A 14,585-nucleotide genomic window follows, 5' to 3' on the forward strand; every position below is an offset into this window, starting at 1 on the left:
ACTCCTGAGTTCAACCTGAGCTGTACATGCAGGAATTTCACCAGAGACAGAATATCAAAAGCATGGAGAACTGAACCATTGCCCAAGGGGCAGGCTGTGCCCTGCGTGATTCACAAATACTATGGATCTAAATATCACTGCATCAACCACAGCAAAATGCACATTTATTTCAAGCACATGTGAAACATTCAACAAGATAGAATCCTGTATCCTCAAAACAAACTAAAAAAATTTAAATGATGCAGAGTATGTTCTCTGACAAGAAAAGAATCAAACTAGAAATCAAACAATATGGAAGGAGAAGAAAAATCTCAAAACACTTGGAAATTAAAGAACCATCACAGGTAAAAGAGAGATTCTCAAGGATGTAGAAACTACACTGGAATGAATTAAAATGAAAGGGCAACGTATTGGAATTTATGGGATGCATCTAAATCAGTGTTGAGGGAAAATTATAGCATTTAATGCTTAGATTAAGAAAGAAGAAAGACCTCAATCAATAATCTGTGCCATTGCTTTCTCCGATTGGAATTTATGGGATACATCTAAATCGTTAACATTTAATAGAAAAAGAAGGAAAACTATACCCTTAGAAAAAAAGAAAATCTGCAAACAAACAAACAAACACACCAAAAACAGAAAAGAAAAAAATTGAAATCAAAAATAAAAAAAATAATGGGAAAAAAAACTGGTTCATTGAAAAGATCAACAAAATTGATAAAACTCTAGCCAGATAAACAAAATCAAAAAAGAGAAGACAAATGACTAGTATCAGAAATGAAATACTGACTATCACTACAGTTCTACAAGCCCTACACTAAAGATGTTGGAAGGATAAAAAGGAAACACTAAGAAAAAATCTATGTACTGTACATAAATTCAAGAACTTAAGTGGAATTTTAAAATTACTCAAAATCCAGAAACTACTCAACTCACCCCTGATGAAATGTATAACCTTTATAGTACCACAACTATTAGAGAACGGATATCACCTTTTAAAATTTTCTAAAAAGAAAATCTTTAGAACCTCAGAAATATCAAACAGCTCAAGCAGAAATTGTCAGAACCAACTTTATCAGAACTCTGAAAAATTGCCAAAACTTAGCAGCAACTAAGCTACCAAGATTGTGAGCTCCAATGGGTAAGGGTTACTTGTCATACTCTGTGGTCCTGGTGTCCACCATGGGCCTTGGCACTCAGTGGGAGATCAGAAAGTGTTCACTAAATAATGTCTTTCTCGAGGCTCCTGCAATCTGGTTGGATCAACTTTATTTGACCCCCAATACATTTAACCAGAGAAGGCGATGGCACCCCACTCCAGTACTCTTTCCTGGAAAATCCCATGGACAGAGGAGCCTGGTAGGCTGCAGTCCACAGGGTCGCTAAGAGTCGGACACGACTGAACGACTTCACTTTCACTTTTCACTTTTCACTTTCATGCATTGGAGAAGGAAATGGCAACCCACTCTGGTGTTCTTGCCTGGAGAATCTCAGGGACAGGGGAGCCTGGTGGGCTTCCATCTATAGGGCCACACAGAGTCGGACATGACTGAAGCAACTTAGCAGCAGCATCAGTACATTTAACAGGTCTAACGTGACCATAAACACAAACAGGAGCGGTGACACAAGTATATCTCTGCAAACATCTGTGGGAGAGGTCCCTGACACTTACATAGCCAACAGAGACAGAACTATTTTAGCCCATGGGTAGCTTCAAAAAATTCTTTTTTTTTTTTTTTTCATGAAAATCTGATCACTGCTGTGAAAGAACAAAATGATGGCAAGAAAGAGCTCCTCACAGAATGAGAAGCTGAGCCTGTGTCCTCCAAGTGCTGGGAGAACCAAAGTGGCATTTAGGAGGAAATGACCAACCAGGCACAATAGGAAGGCTATTTAGGTTTGGAGGAGTACAGTATTCTGTGACTTCCAGAAGTATAAAACCCAGTCCTTTCCTGAAATACCCTCTGGCACACTCAAGACACAGAGACCTGCCTCTTCTAACGGGATAAACGTTCTGGCCCTTCCCTTATAGTGTGTGTGTCAGATGTCAGCACACAGGAAACAAGTGCTGCACAGTGCCAGTTCCAGGCCTGGCCTTCCTGTCACTATTATCCAAAAGGGAGTGTATGAAACGAGCAGTTATAATTCTGTTCACTTTTGCTTAAGTCAAAAGGACCTGAGACTGTGTTTGGTTAGCAAATCCACCCTTCTAGCAACAGAGAGGTCAAGACAGTAAGGTGATAGATACCTAAGCACAAAAATAGGCCTAAGACCAAAATTCTGATGCAAATGAATGGTGCACATGACCACAGGTTAGAGAGTCCATAATACACAGTGAGGATGCTCAGCTGGTGTTTTCAGCTCCTCATCAAGACTTCATGCTTTCCTGGGTTTGGGGCCATGATGTCGAGCAGTCACTGGATGGAGTTTGATCTGAAAGCATAAAGAGAACACAGGTGAACTGAAAGTGTGTCTTATTGAAACAACTTGATCTCAAAATGAGCAAAGGATTGTTCTTAGATGGGAGTTTAAATGGTGCCCTTCTTTTGAGGTATTCATAAGTACATTGCAAACTGAGAACATTTAAGCTTTTCTCATATCCAGTGAGGATAGTATATAAGAAAACAGATCCAAATCCCACTCCCAAGAGGAACTGAGGAAGATGAGACAGCCCAGGTGTGATCATGTCACTCTGCTGCTTATTTCTCTACCATCCATAAAATAAAAGCTTCCCAGGTGGCGCCAGTGGAAACAAACCTGCCTGCCAATGCCAGAGACATAAGAGATGCAGGTTTGATCCCTGGGTTGGGAAGATCCCCTGGAGAAGGAAATGGCAACCCACTCCAGTATTCTTGCCTGGAGAATCCCATGGACAGAGGACCCTGGAGGACTACAGTCCATAGGGTCGCAAAGAGTGTGACATGACTGAAGTGACTTAGCATGTAAAATAAGGCCCACACCCCTTCCTCTGATATTCAGGGTCCCTTGAATTGGACAGAAACCCCCATATATTCTCTATTTACACTATGATCCCTTTTATTGTTTCCCATGTTGGAAGATTTCTGTTTCACTGCAGGAAATAGGGCTGAATATTTTTTGTTGGGTTGCAATCTGTGTGACAAGTTAGCCACAGGTAGCAGTGATTTCTGGCTGGTTATTTAGGAAGTTTTTCAAGTGCTAGCTTCCTCTCTTCTTTATTTCTGCATCTGGGCTCAAGAGAGGAGAAAACCTGACAAACAGTACTTCAGCTAGGTGATCAAGGTCAATATCAATGGTGATAAATCATGTTGATAGAATGTGCCCTTGATATGATGTCATAAGAATGGCACTTTGTCTCTGGTCTTCCTCCCCAAAACTCTTTACCCAGTTTAATACTTTGGACTAACACTTATTTTTATGATGACTGGATGTTGATTTTTATTAGATATTTTTCTGTATTGATGTAGGTCTGATTTTTCTCAATCTGTTACTGTAATAAGGCAATCCTGGGCTTATACATTCCCAGATCCATCCCTCATTCCTCCTTGCTCTGTTCTAGATTATACAGGGGCCGACTCCAGCAGGCTGCAATCAAACTAGCCAACAGTTGGCTGCCATTTTGGCTCAGCTAACCAGAAACACCAGCAAGAGATTAGAAGCCTGGAAGACAGAGCAGTCAAACATTTTTTCCTTCCTCTGCATCAGGTGGCTTGTCCTTCAATGGTTCCATATTCTTCATGGCTCCAGCCATTCACCCATGAGGTTGACCCATCATGGCTCTGAATCCTGTTGAATCTAACACCCAGGTTCCAGTAACACTGTCTCCTTTCCTTGTCCTTCCATCCTAGGGATGAGTGATTTACTCGTGTTGCTAAAAATTGGGTTTCCCAATTCTCTCCTGCTTGTCTTCCTACCACTTTTGTAACCAACCCCTTGCATTAAGTTCCCTCCATGGTAAAAATTTACAGTGGTTTCTGTTTTCCTGGACAATCCTTGACTGTTACATGCAGCCAATTATAATGACTGATCTTCTAGTCTTAAACTCCTTTGCATTCCTGGTGTAAACCCAGCTCTGTCACCAGAAGTTAAATGTTTGTCTCTTCTGTAATTAATAATAATAATAATAATAAAACAAAATACCCTGGGCTCTGAAACTTTCCCCAAATAATGTATCTTTCATCATCATCTTCACAGTCTTCTCAAAAATAATTTTTACACTCACTAGTTTTTGGGCATATATTGAAAAATTCCAACAGCATAAGTAATAAAGTGATTTAGTAAACTTGTAAAAAATAATTCAAGCAATATCACATGATTAGTTAAATAGTTATGTGACTCTTTGCTTGAATGCAACCAGCCTCCCTGTCCAAAATCCCAGGTCAGACTCACGTCCATCAAAGGGAAATATATCCTCTGTCATCCCCTTCTCCTCCTTAAATAGATGTATTCCAATGAGTCAAATAAGAGCTATTTAAATCACCCAAGAAATTCAAAATGGTGGTCAAAGGGAAATGAACTTAAACAGATGTATTGAAACCTATTTAAATCACCCAAGAAAAGGTAATGAAATATGAAATGAAGAGGTAGAAATAATGAAGAAATATAGAAATGTACATGTACACCCATGGCTGATTCATGTTGATATATGGCAAAAACAACTACAATATTGTAAAGTAATTACTCTCCAATGAAAATAAATTAATTAATTAAAAAATAAAAATAAAATGCAATAAAAAAAAAGAGAAAGCAATAAGGCCGAAAAACAAATGCCAATTACTTGAAAATATTTATGAACAGACTTTTTAAAAAAAAAATATGAGCAGATACTAAAGAAAAAAATAACATGTAAACAATATAAGTTAAAACTGTATAAACTATAGATGCCAAAGATATTTAAATGATGTAAAAGCACAGCAACTATGCTTATATGATTCCCTCAAGAGAAGCAAATGGTGGACAAGGAAAAGTTTCTACATGTAAAGTATTTATGGTAATAAACTAAAACTGAATGAGAAAATTTGCAAATTACCCCTCTGCAACCCCCAATGGGTAAAAGAAGGAGAGGATCATCAGTGACTGCCAACTCAGCACAAAGGACAAGAAACATTATGTTCTTCTTAATGGAAGTACATGCCATCACCTAGGTAGCAGTCTTGTAAATAAACAAGTTAATCAAACTTCTACCTGTAACTACCAATCTAAAGAACTGCTGAGGGGCCAAACGTGTTAAATGACACCAAACTGTTTCATTCAACACAGTCTATATTATGGAAAACTTGAAAATAAAAAAACCTGCTTTTTTCACAACAAAAGCTACAAGAAAAAAAGATGATGCAGGGGAAACCTATTGATTAAAAAAGACTCAAGGAACATAAAAAAAAAAAATCACAATATATAGAGGTATTTGTGATCCAAACAAACTAAAAAAAAAAATTAATGTATAAGGTAAATGTGAAAAATTACTAGATATTTGCTCTTGTTAAAACATTTAAATTTTTAGGAATGATCATTGTTTTGGGTTTATGTTTTATAAAAGATTCCTTGTGTTTTAGAAATGCATGCTGACATACTTAGAGATGAATCATCCTGTTGTCTTGGACTACCTTCACATTAGTCCATTGGCAGAGATGTGGGGAGGGTGAGGGTACATTGGAACCAGACCGGCCAGGTACTGCAGATGATTGATGCTAACTGCCAAGTATATAGTGTGCCTTATACCATTCTCTACTGCTGTATGTGTTTTACAGTATCTGTTATAATAATAAAGTTTTATTATAAATATCATGCAATTAAATTTGAAATTCTGGGTGAAATGGACAATTTTTTTTAAAAAGACCAAATCAGTCCATAAAGAAACAGGAAACTTTAAACAATACAAACTTTAATTGTAGTCAACACCCAAGCTACCTTCAAATGTTCCAAGACAGGCAGTTTGGGTGGGCAGTTCTACCAATGGTCAGGGAAAACTAATCTCCATTTTATGTAAACTCTTCTAAAGCACATACAAAAAAACTGGGAAATTAGTTAACTTATTCTCCCAGACCAGCTCTCCTTGACTATAAAACCAGATGAGTACTCCCACTCCTACCATGCAAAGAACACTTGAGCAAAGTTCACCCACACAGTAGCAAATATTCTAAGCAAACTAATAGCATATTCAATATAGCAGTGGATTACATGAACAGACAGGTTATGGCTAAAGAATGAAAATATGATTCAAACTAGAAAATAGCTCAAGTATAATTCTCCACAGTAACAGATTAGGGAAATCATTGAAGCATGTCAGTGGATGTGGGAAAAGCCTCTGAAATCAATTCAACATGAGTACGACTTTTAATAAATTGAGATTAGAAAGGAACTTCCATTTCCTAATATCTACAGCAAACATACTTACACATGAAATGTTTGATGCATTCCCATTAAAGACAGGAACACATCAAAGATGCATGCTCTCCCTTGTACAATGCAAAAATTCTCTGGAACAGAGAGTTAGGACTGTGCATGTCAAAGGAAATGAGAAGTATGAATATTGAAAAAGATAATATTTTGTGACAATATGGTCATCCACATAGGGAATTCAAAGAAACCGATACATGGAATACTCAAATTAATAAAATGAGAAAAAACTTTGTATGGAAGATTACTACAGTAAAACCAAGAGCCTTGCCACATACACAAAGCACTATTTAGAAGATGTAATTTAAAAATGCCCCATTTGCAACACAAATCCAAAAATTACCTAAGAAGGCTAACAAAATATATAAAATCTTAATAGAGACTACAACACAAATTTATAGATAGATATCGAAGAAGGCAATGGCACCCCACTCCAGTACTCTTTCCTGGAAAATCCCATGGATGGAGGAGCCTGGTGGGCTGCAGTCCATGGGGTCATGAAGAGTCAGACACAACTGAGCGACTTCACTTTCACTTTTCACTTTCATGCATTGGAGAAGGCAATGGCAACCCACTCCAGTGTTCTTGCCTGGAGAATCCCAGGGACGGGGGAGCCTGGTGGGCTGCCATCTATGGGGTCGCACAGAGTCGGACACGACTGAAGCGACTTAGCAGCAGCATGGGGAAAAAAGTCTCAAATAAATAGTCTCAAATAAAAAGTCTCTAGCAGTATACCATATTCATTTATGGGGGAAAACTGTTATAAAGGTTTCAAGTCTGCTTAAATTATTTACAGATTTAGTGCTTTACCTGTAGCTCTCAAGATGGTGGTGAAGTGTAGGCTGCTGTCTCTGTTCCCAAAATCTACCCTGGCAAACTAAAGAAGAGAAAATGAAGCAAATGAGAAGTACAATATCGACCACAAAAGCTAAATAACAAAACATGAGAAGCCTCTGGAGGAGACTGAATTCTGTGCTGAACAGGATAATAAAATAAAATGCAGGAGGAGAGACTGGGGAGTTTCTGGGGTTAACAGTGTGAGAGATTCCTGCGCCGCCATCACAGGGCTAACAGCCGCCAGACCCTTTGAGCTCTGTCCTGTCCCTCAGGCCCATCCTGCAGCCCAACACACGGGGCTCTTCACACCTGCTCGCCTCCCAGATGAAGAACTGAAGCCACGGGGCTTGGGCATCTTCCCAGGACCACGTGCTAGTGAGGGCCAGGGTGGGCTCCGAGCCCTGGTCTCAATTTCTCTGGAGCTCCCACCCTTCCCGCCCCACCCAGGCTGCGGCCCAACCTTCTGACCTCTCACGCCTTCCTCTCTCAGTGCTACACGATGCCTCTGAGGTGAGAAAAAGCAGGCCTGCGGAAGGAAGGGGTCAAGGAGAATCAGAAGCACTGTGGGGCTGCTCTGGGGTTTGCTGAGAACTGACTGGCGTCTCTGTCCAGTCCCAGCGCCTCCCACGTGAGGGCAGCGCCCTGTCCCTGCTGCTGCCATGGGGCCTCCTGCCCAACTGAACCTGCCAGTCTGACCAGCTCCTCGCTGCTGCCCCTTCTGAAGGCTGCACAGGAGGATCTCCTGTCCTTCCCTACACAGAGCTTTCCAACTCCCTGCAGAAGTCCTCTGGCTGTCCCAGCCCTCACTCCAGAACCCTCCAGAACTCCAGAACAGTTCCTTGGCTTTGGATAGTAACCTTTAGACACCTGGTAATCCTTCTGGGCAACTTCAACATATTCTCCAAATGTTTTCTTGTTGGGTGTGTGAGTACTCTGATGTGCCACATAATCAGCAGGTTCTTTGGATATAAACCTGAAGTTAAAGAGAGGGATTTTTTAAAACCCCTGACATTTCCAGCCAGATTTTAATGGGATGTCTTCTTTGAAACTGGCCACGAACACATGCCCAGATGGATGAGCTTACTAGGTGGTCAAAACCCAAAGCCTCCATCCTACATGGTAGATGAGGAAGGGCCACAGAAGTGGAGCCAAGGTTTTCAAGGCTGAACTCTTGAAAACTGTGGGATCCTCCTCTGAGGTGAAGAAACAGTTTCTTGGTAGCTCAGATTTTAAAATAAAAAAAAAAATTATCCATCTTTCCTTGGCCTCTTGTCTGGTACCTGACCCACAGGAATGTCATGGTTGTCAGTGTGCCTAATGGTACCTGGGCAGGTGCTCAGGCAAGTCCAGTTGTGTGGAGGCAGCTGAAACTCCCAGGAGAAGATAGCCTTGCATCAAAAGAGACCATTCTCATTCGACTGACCTTACAGTCAGTGTTACAGTCAGGATCGCAAAGGGAAGTACAGAAATGTGCTATGTGGTAACATGCAAATCCACCTGACAGACATTTACATGCTTCTCTTAAGATTAATGTGACACTGTGTTTGGAAACAACTGACATATAGGAGGCACTTAGGTATCTGGAGGATATCAAGGCAAATCTGGCTTTCCCAGAAACTCTTCCAAGAAATGAAGAAGCTAGTCATAACAAATGATAATGGCCACTCTTAATTGAGCACCTACTGTGGATCACTATACGAGAGAGACTACAAGTGCTTGTCCGTATCTTGTCTTCCTTTCCTCCGTCCCAGACACAGGGGACGCTACATCGCCTGTCCACTTGTAGTTAGGAAGGGTCATGTGACTAGCCATTACCATCGAGAGATACGAGAAGGAGCATTGTTGCTCAGGTCTGGAGCCAGTATGCCATTTCTGTGCTTTCTCTTTCTCGAAGCAGCAAACATGGCTATCCAATGGTAGAACTCCAGAATGGAAACAGCATGGGAACTGGGGCCCCCTCAGATCAGAGTTAGTGTTAGTGGCTCAGTTGTGTCTGACCCTTTGTAACCCCATTTACTGAAGTTTGCCAGGCTCCTCTGATATTCTCCAGGCAAGAATACTGGAGTGGGTTGCCATTCTCTTCTCCAGGGGATCTTCCTGAACTAGGGATGGAACCTGCATCTCCTGTCTCGTGCGTTGCCAGCAGTTTCTTTACTGTCTGAGCCACCAGGGAACCCCAAGTTGAGCCATTTAAATTTCAGGTTTTGCCTGTTGTGTCAACTAGCAGTTACTTTATCTGATATACAGCAACTATTTTGGCTTCCCTGATGGCTCAGATGTTAAAGAAAACACCTGCAATGCAGGAGACCCAGGTTCAATCCCTGGGTTGGAAAGATTCCTTGGAGAAGAGCATGGCAACCCACTCCAGTATTCTTGCTTGGAGAATCCCATGGATAGAGGACGCTGGTGGGCTACACCCCATGGGGTCTCAAGGAGATGGACATGACTGAGTGACAATAACTAACAAATGTGCTGTTAGAGTTATTTATGTATTGTAATTACAATGATAATGGTGCATGCACTCTTCTTGAGAAAACTTTTTAAACTTCAGACAAATCATTTTTTCCCTCTACAAAGTTTCCTCAAAATTCAGCCCTGCCTTCAGAAATAACCACATCTAACAATCTGGTGTATGAATGTTAAAGTTGATTCTAGACTTTCACACATAATTGTTCGTGAGTCTGAGGTATGGGGGCTGATTATGACCATGATATGGCAGTGGCATGTGACAAGCTTTATATGGGCGGTGCTTTGACAGGATGGCATGTGAAGGGAAGTCCCTCACAGCAAGAGATCTTGCAGAGATCATGGCAAAGACTCACCACCCAGAAGGGCAAGATGCAAGAGAAGTCCCAGTGGAAAGGGAATCGGAGGGTGATGGGGAATCTCTGGGTCAGAGAGCTCCGAAAGGCAGCAGTGGCTTGAAGTCTTATGGGTTCCAGGTTATAGTTATCTCATCTATGCCCAGTTACTGTTATCTATGCCCATCAGGTTTGGGGTACAGTTTTTCAGAGTATGCCAAGAAAGCAGGTTCTAAATGGTGAAAATCAGTTTATTTGGACTACATTTAAAGTAATTAGATGTTTAAAAATTTGAGCTTCTTGGGGAATATTTTAGGGAAGGGCTCCATCTCACACTTCTGCAACCATTCTGTAGCACACTCCACTCCCAGCCCCAAGCTTAAGTTGCCTTCCTACTGTGCCTGATGGGTCATTTCCTCCTAAATGCCACCACAGCTCCCCCAGCACTTGAGGGACACTGGCTTAGCTTGTCATTCTATGAGCTGCTCTCTCTTGCCACCATCCTGTTCTTTCACAGCATTGATCTGATTTTCCTAGAAAATGGGACTTTTTACAGTTACCCATGGGCTAAAATGGTTTGTCTATGTTGGCTGTGTAAGTATCAGGCACCTCTCTTACAGATGTTTGCAGAAATGTACTTGCGTCATTGCTCCTGTTTGTGTTTATGGCCTTGTTGACATGTATTGGGGGCCAAATAAAGTTGATATGACCAGATCATGTGATCTGTAAGTCATTTTCTGATTTTCTACTGAGTGCCCATGGGGGCCACCAGGACCACAGAGCATGACATGTAAACTCTGACTTGAGCAACTCATGATCCAATAGGCAATCTGGCCACATACACTTTACAGGATTCTCAAGGCAAGAATGGAGAAGGCAATGGCACCCCACTCCAGTACTTTTGCCTGGAAAATCCTTGAGGCAAGAATGGAGAAGGCAATGGCACCCCACTCCACTTTTCACTTTTGCATTGGAAAAATCCAATGGATCCAGTGTGCTTGCCTGGAGAGGCTGCAGTCCATGGGGTCACACAGAGTCAGACACAACTGAAGCGACTTCACTTTCACTTTTCACTTTCATGCATTGGAGAAGGAAATGGCAACCCACTCCAGTGTTCTTGCCTGGAGAATCCCAGGGACAGAGGAGCCTGGTGAGCTGCCGTCTATGGGGTCGCACAGAGTCGGACGCGACTGAAGCGACTTAGCAGCAGCAGCAGCAGCAGCGAGGCAAGAATACTGGATTGAATTGGCATTTCTTCCTTTGGTGGACCATGTTTTGTCAGGACTCTTCACTGTGACCTGTCCGTCTTGGGTGGCCCTTCACAGCATGGCTCATAACTTCATTGAGTTATGCAAGCCCCTCTGCCTCGACAAAGCTGTGATCCATGAAGGGTACCTTGATGCTGGAAAAGACTGAAGGCAAAAGGAGAAGGAGGCTGCAGAGGATGAGATGGTTAGATAGCATCACCTAACCAGTGGGCATAAATTTGAGCAAACTCTCCAAGATAGTGGAGGACAGAGGAGCCTGGTGTGCTGCAGTCCATGGGTCGCAGAGTCGGACGTGACTTAGCAACTGAATAACAATAAATGGCCACATAACAAAGTTCCTTCTTTATGTTCTAGAAATACCAAGGCATATAGACAACAAAAATGGATAATCACAAATGTATTCGGTTTTGAGTGAGAATACTTAGTCAGACTTAGGTTTAAAAGAGTTGGCAAAGTACATGGCTATAAACAGGGACTCTGAATCCAGCCAGCCTGGATTTCAATCCTGACTCTTCCACTTCCCGGCTGAGTGATCTTGTGTAAGCTTTTGACCTCTCTGTGCCTCAGTTTCCTCATTTGTAAACCATGGATAGCAATAGTACCTAACTCATGGGACAGTTTTGAGGACAAAACCAGGTAATATCTGTAAAGCACATTCAACAGCACCTGCCACATAGTAAATGCCAAGTGAGTGCTTATTAAACCAGCAAATTCTGACCTCACCAGACACTGCTGTGCAGCCTCAGGATTCTGTCATTCAGCTCGATTAACAGAACTTGGAAAGTCTGTAAAACAGGGCTAAAATGTGTGCTCCACTGAGATGTGATGAACCTGAAACACAGCCTCCTGCCAAGCATGGTGTATGGTTATCCTTATCCTTGATGGAGGCCTGGAAGCCCTCCAATCCTCCCATGCTCCAGAGGGTGTTATTGCACCTCTCGAATGTTCTACATGGATGCCTCCCTTCCCATGACTTAAGCCTCCAATAGCAGAACTGCAGGGTAAAACTTGCATTTCACTCTCCCAGTCATCTCTGTTGCCATTTCAGATCACAGAGGTCACAGTAATGATTTGAAACCAGATGACTGGTATTCCCTAGCCTCTTCTCATTTAGATAAATAAGTGTCAGTAGATCAACATCCTGACATGTGCTGCTCATCCCCAAACACTCATTTATGCTTTTTCCACACCCTGTCATGGGCATGTGCTTTTGTTATGCATCAAACACATCCTGCTGTTATAGCAGAGGCAACTGGGAGCCTTGGCCCGAGTGGGAAATTCAAATCAACAGGAATACTCATTATTTGCGATCAGCTTCTAATTAGTTCCATCATTTCTGTGCTCTTCTGAGCCTACCTCTGGGTTTTTTCATATGTCTGCTCCCCTGGTACTTGAAGATGCATGTTGCTTTCCGGCACTGGTGGTCAGTAGCCCAGGGTAGACAAAATAACCCAGCGCCTGCAAAGACAGTTCCCTACAGGGAAGGAGTGCCAGTGAGAAGAGCCAGACAGGCAGCTTCCTGCCATGCTCTCAGAAAAACAGCCATTGTAGGGACCACATCTGTTATAGGGACCCCAAACAAATTGCTTTAAAATTATTTGTGAATACATTAAAACTGCCATTACTTAAAATTGCCCAGCACATCAAGAAACTTTGCAGACCTCACCTTGGGGCTTAATTCCTGAATCATGTCAAGAGCTGCCACACTTTCAGGCACGTTGGAGGTAGCCAATGGACCGTGACCCAATCTCCTGGGAGATGTCAGGCTGGTGGAGGAGCTGAAGGCATGCTAGTGAATGCTAGCTGAAGGCATGCTAGTGAGTTTGTCCACACCTGTGTTTTCACTTATAACATAATGGAAACGGCTCCTTCTGTCTTCCCTGCCACCTTTGCTTTGAGATGTATGTGATGTTGAACCTGGAAAGGCCCTGAGGGATTTTATATGGCAGGAAAGGTTAGGTTATTCTGGTCCTCCATGACTGACTCTCTATGAGTTTTCTGATCTAATCTTCAGATGATATGATGGTCACTCCTGATAAATGTATATCAATACCAGTGTACTCCGTTCAGTTCAGTTCAGTCGCTCAGTCATGTCCGACTCTTTGCGACCCCATGAATTGCAGTACGCCAGGCCTCCCAGTCCATCACCAACTCCCGGAGTTTACCCAAACTCATGTCCATCGAGTCAATGATGCCATCCAGCCATCTCATCCTCTGTCATATCCTTCTCCTCCTGCCCCCAATCCTTCCCAGCACCAGGGTCTTTTCCAATGAGTCAACTCTTTGCATGAGGTGACCAAAGTATTGGAGTTTCAGTCTCAGCATCAGTGCTTCCAGTGAACACCCAGGACTGATCTCCTTTAGGATGGACTGGCTGATCTCCTTGCAGTCCAAGGGACTCTCAAGAGACTTCTTCAACACCACACTTCAAAAGCATCAATTCTTTGGTGTTCAGCTTTCTTCACAGTCCAACTCTCACATCCATATATGACCACTGGAAAAACCATAGCCTTGACTAGATGGACCTTTGTTGGCAAAGTAATGTCTCTGCTTTTGAATATGCTATCTAGGTTGGTCATAACTTTCCTTCCAGGGAGTAAACGTCTTTTAATTTCATGGCTGCAATCACCATCTGTAGTGATTTTGGAGCCCCCAAAAATAAAGTCTGACACTGTTTCCACTGTTTCCCCATCTATTTCCCACGAAGTGATGGGACCAGATGCCATGATCTTAGTTTTCTGAATGTTGAGCTTTAAGCCAACTTTTTCACTCTCCACTTTCACTTTCATCAAGAGGCTTTTTAGTTCCTCTTCACTTTCTGCCATAAGGGTGGTGTCATCTGCATATCTGAAGTTATTGATATTTCTCCCAGCAATCTTGATTCCAGCTTGTGCTTCTTCCAGCCCAGTGTTTCTCATGATGTACTCTGCATATAAGTTAAATAAGCAGGGTGACAATATACAGCCTTGACATACTCCTTTTCCTATTTGGAACCAGTCTGTTGTTCCATGTTCAGTTCTAACTGTTGCTTCCTGACCTGCATATAGGTTTCTCAAGAGGTAGATCAGGTAGTCTGGTATTCGCATCTCTTTCAGAATTTTCCACAGTTTATTGTGATCCACACAGTCAAAGACTTTGGCATAGTCAATAAAGCAGAAATAGATGTTTTTCTGGCACTCTCTTGCTTTTTTGATGATCCAGTGGATGTTGGCAATTTGATCTCTGGTTCCTCTGCCTTTTCTAAAACCAGCTTGAACATCTGGAAGTTCACGGTTCATGTATTGCTGAAGCCTGGCTTCGACAC

Source organism: Bos mutus, unplaced genomic scaffold, assembly GCF_027580195.1.
Source record: "Bos mutus isolate GX-2022 unplaced genomic scaffold, NWIPB_WYAK_1.1 CTG393, whole genome shotgun sequence".
NCBI classification, from domain to species: Eukaryota; Metazoa; Chordata; class Mammalia; order Artiodactyla; family Bovidae; genus Bos; species Bos mutus.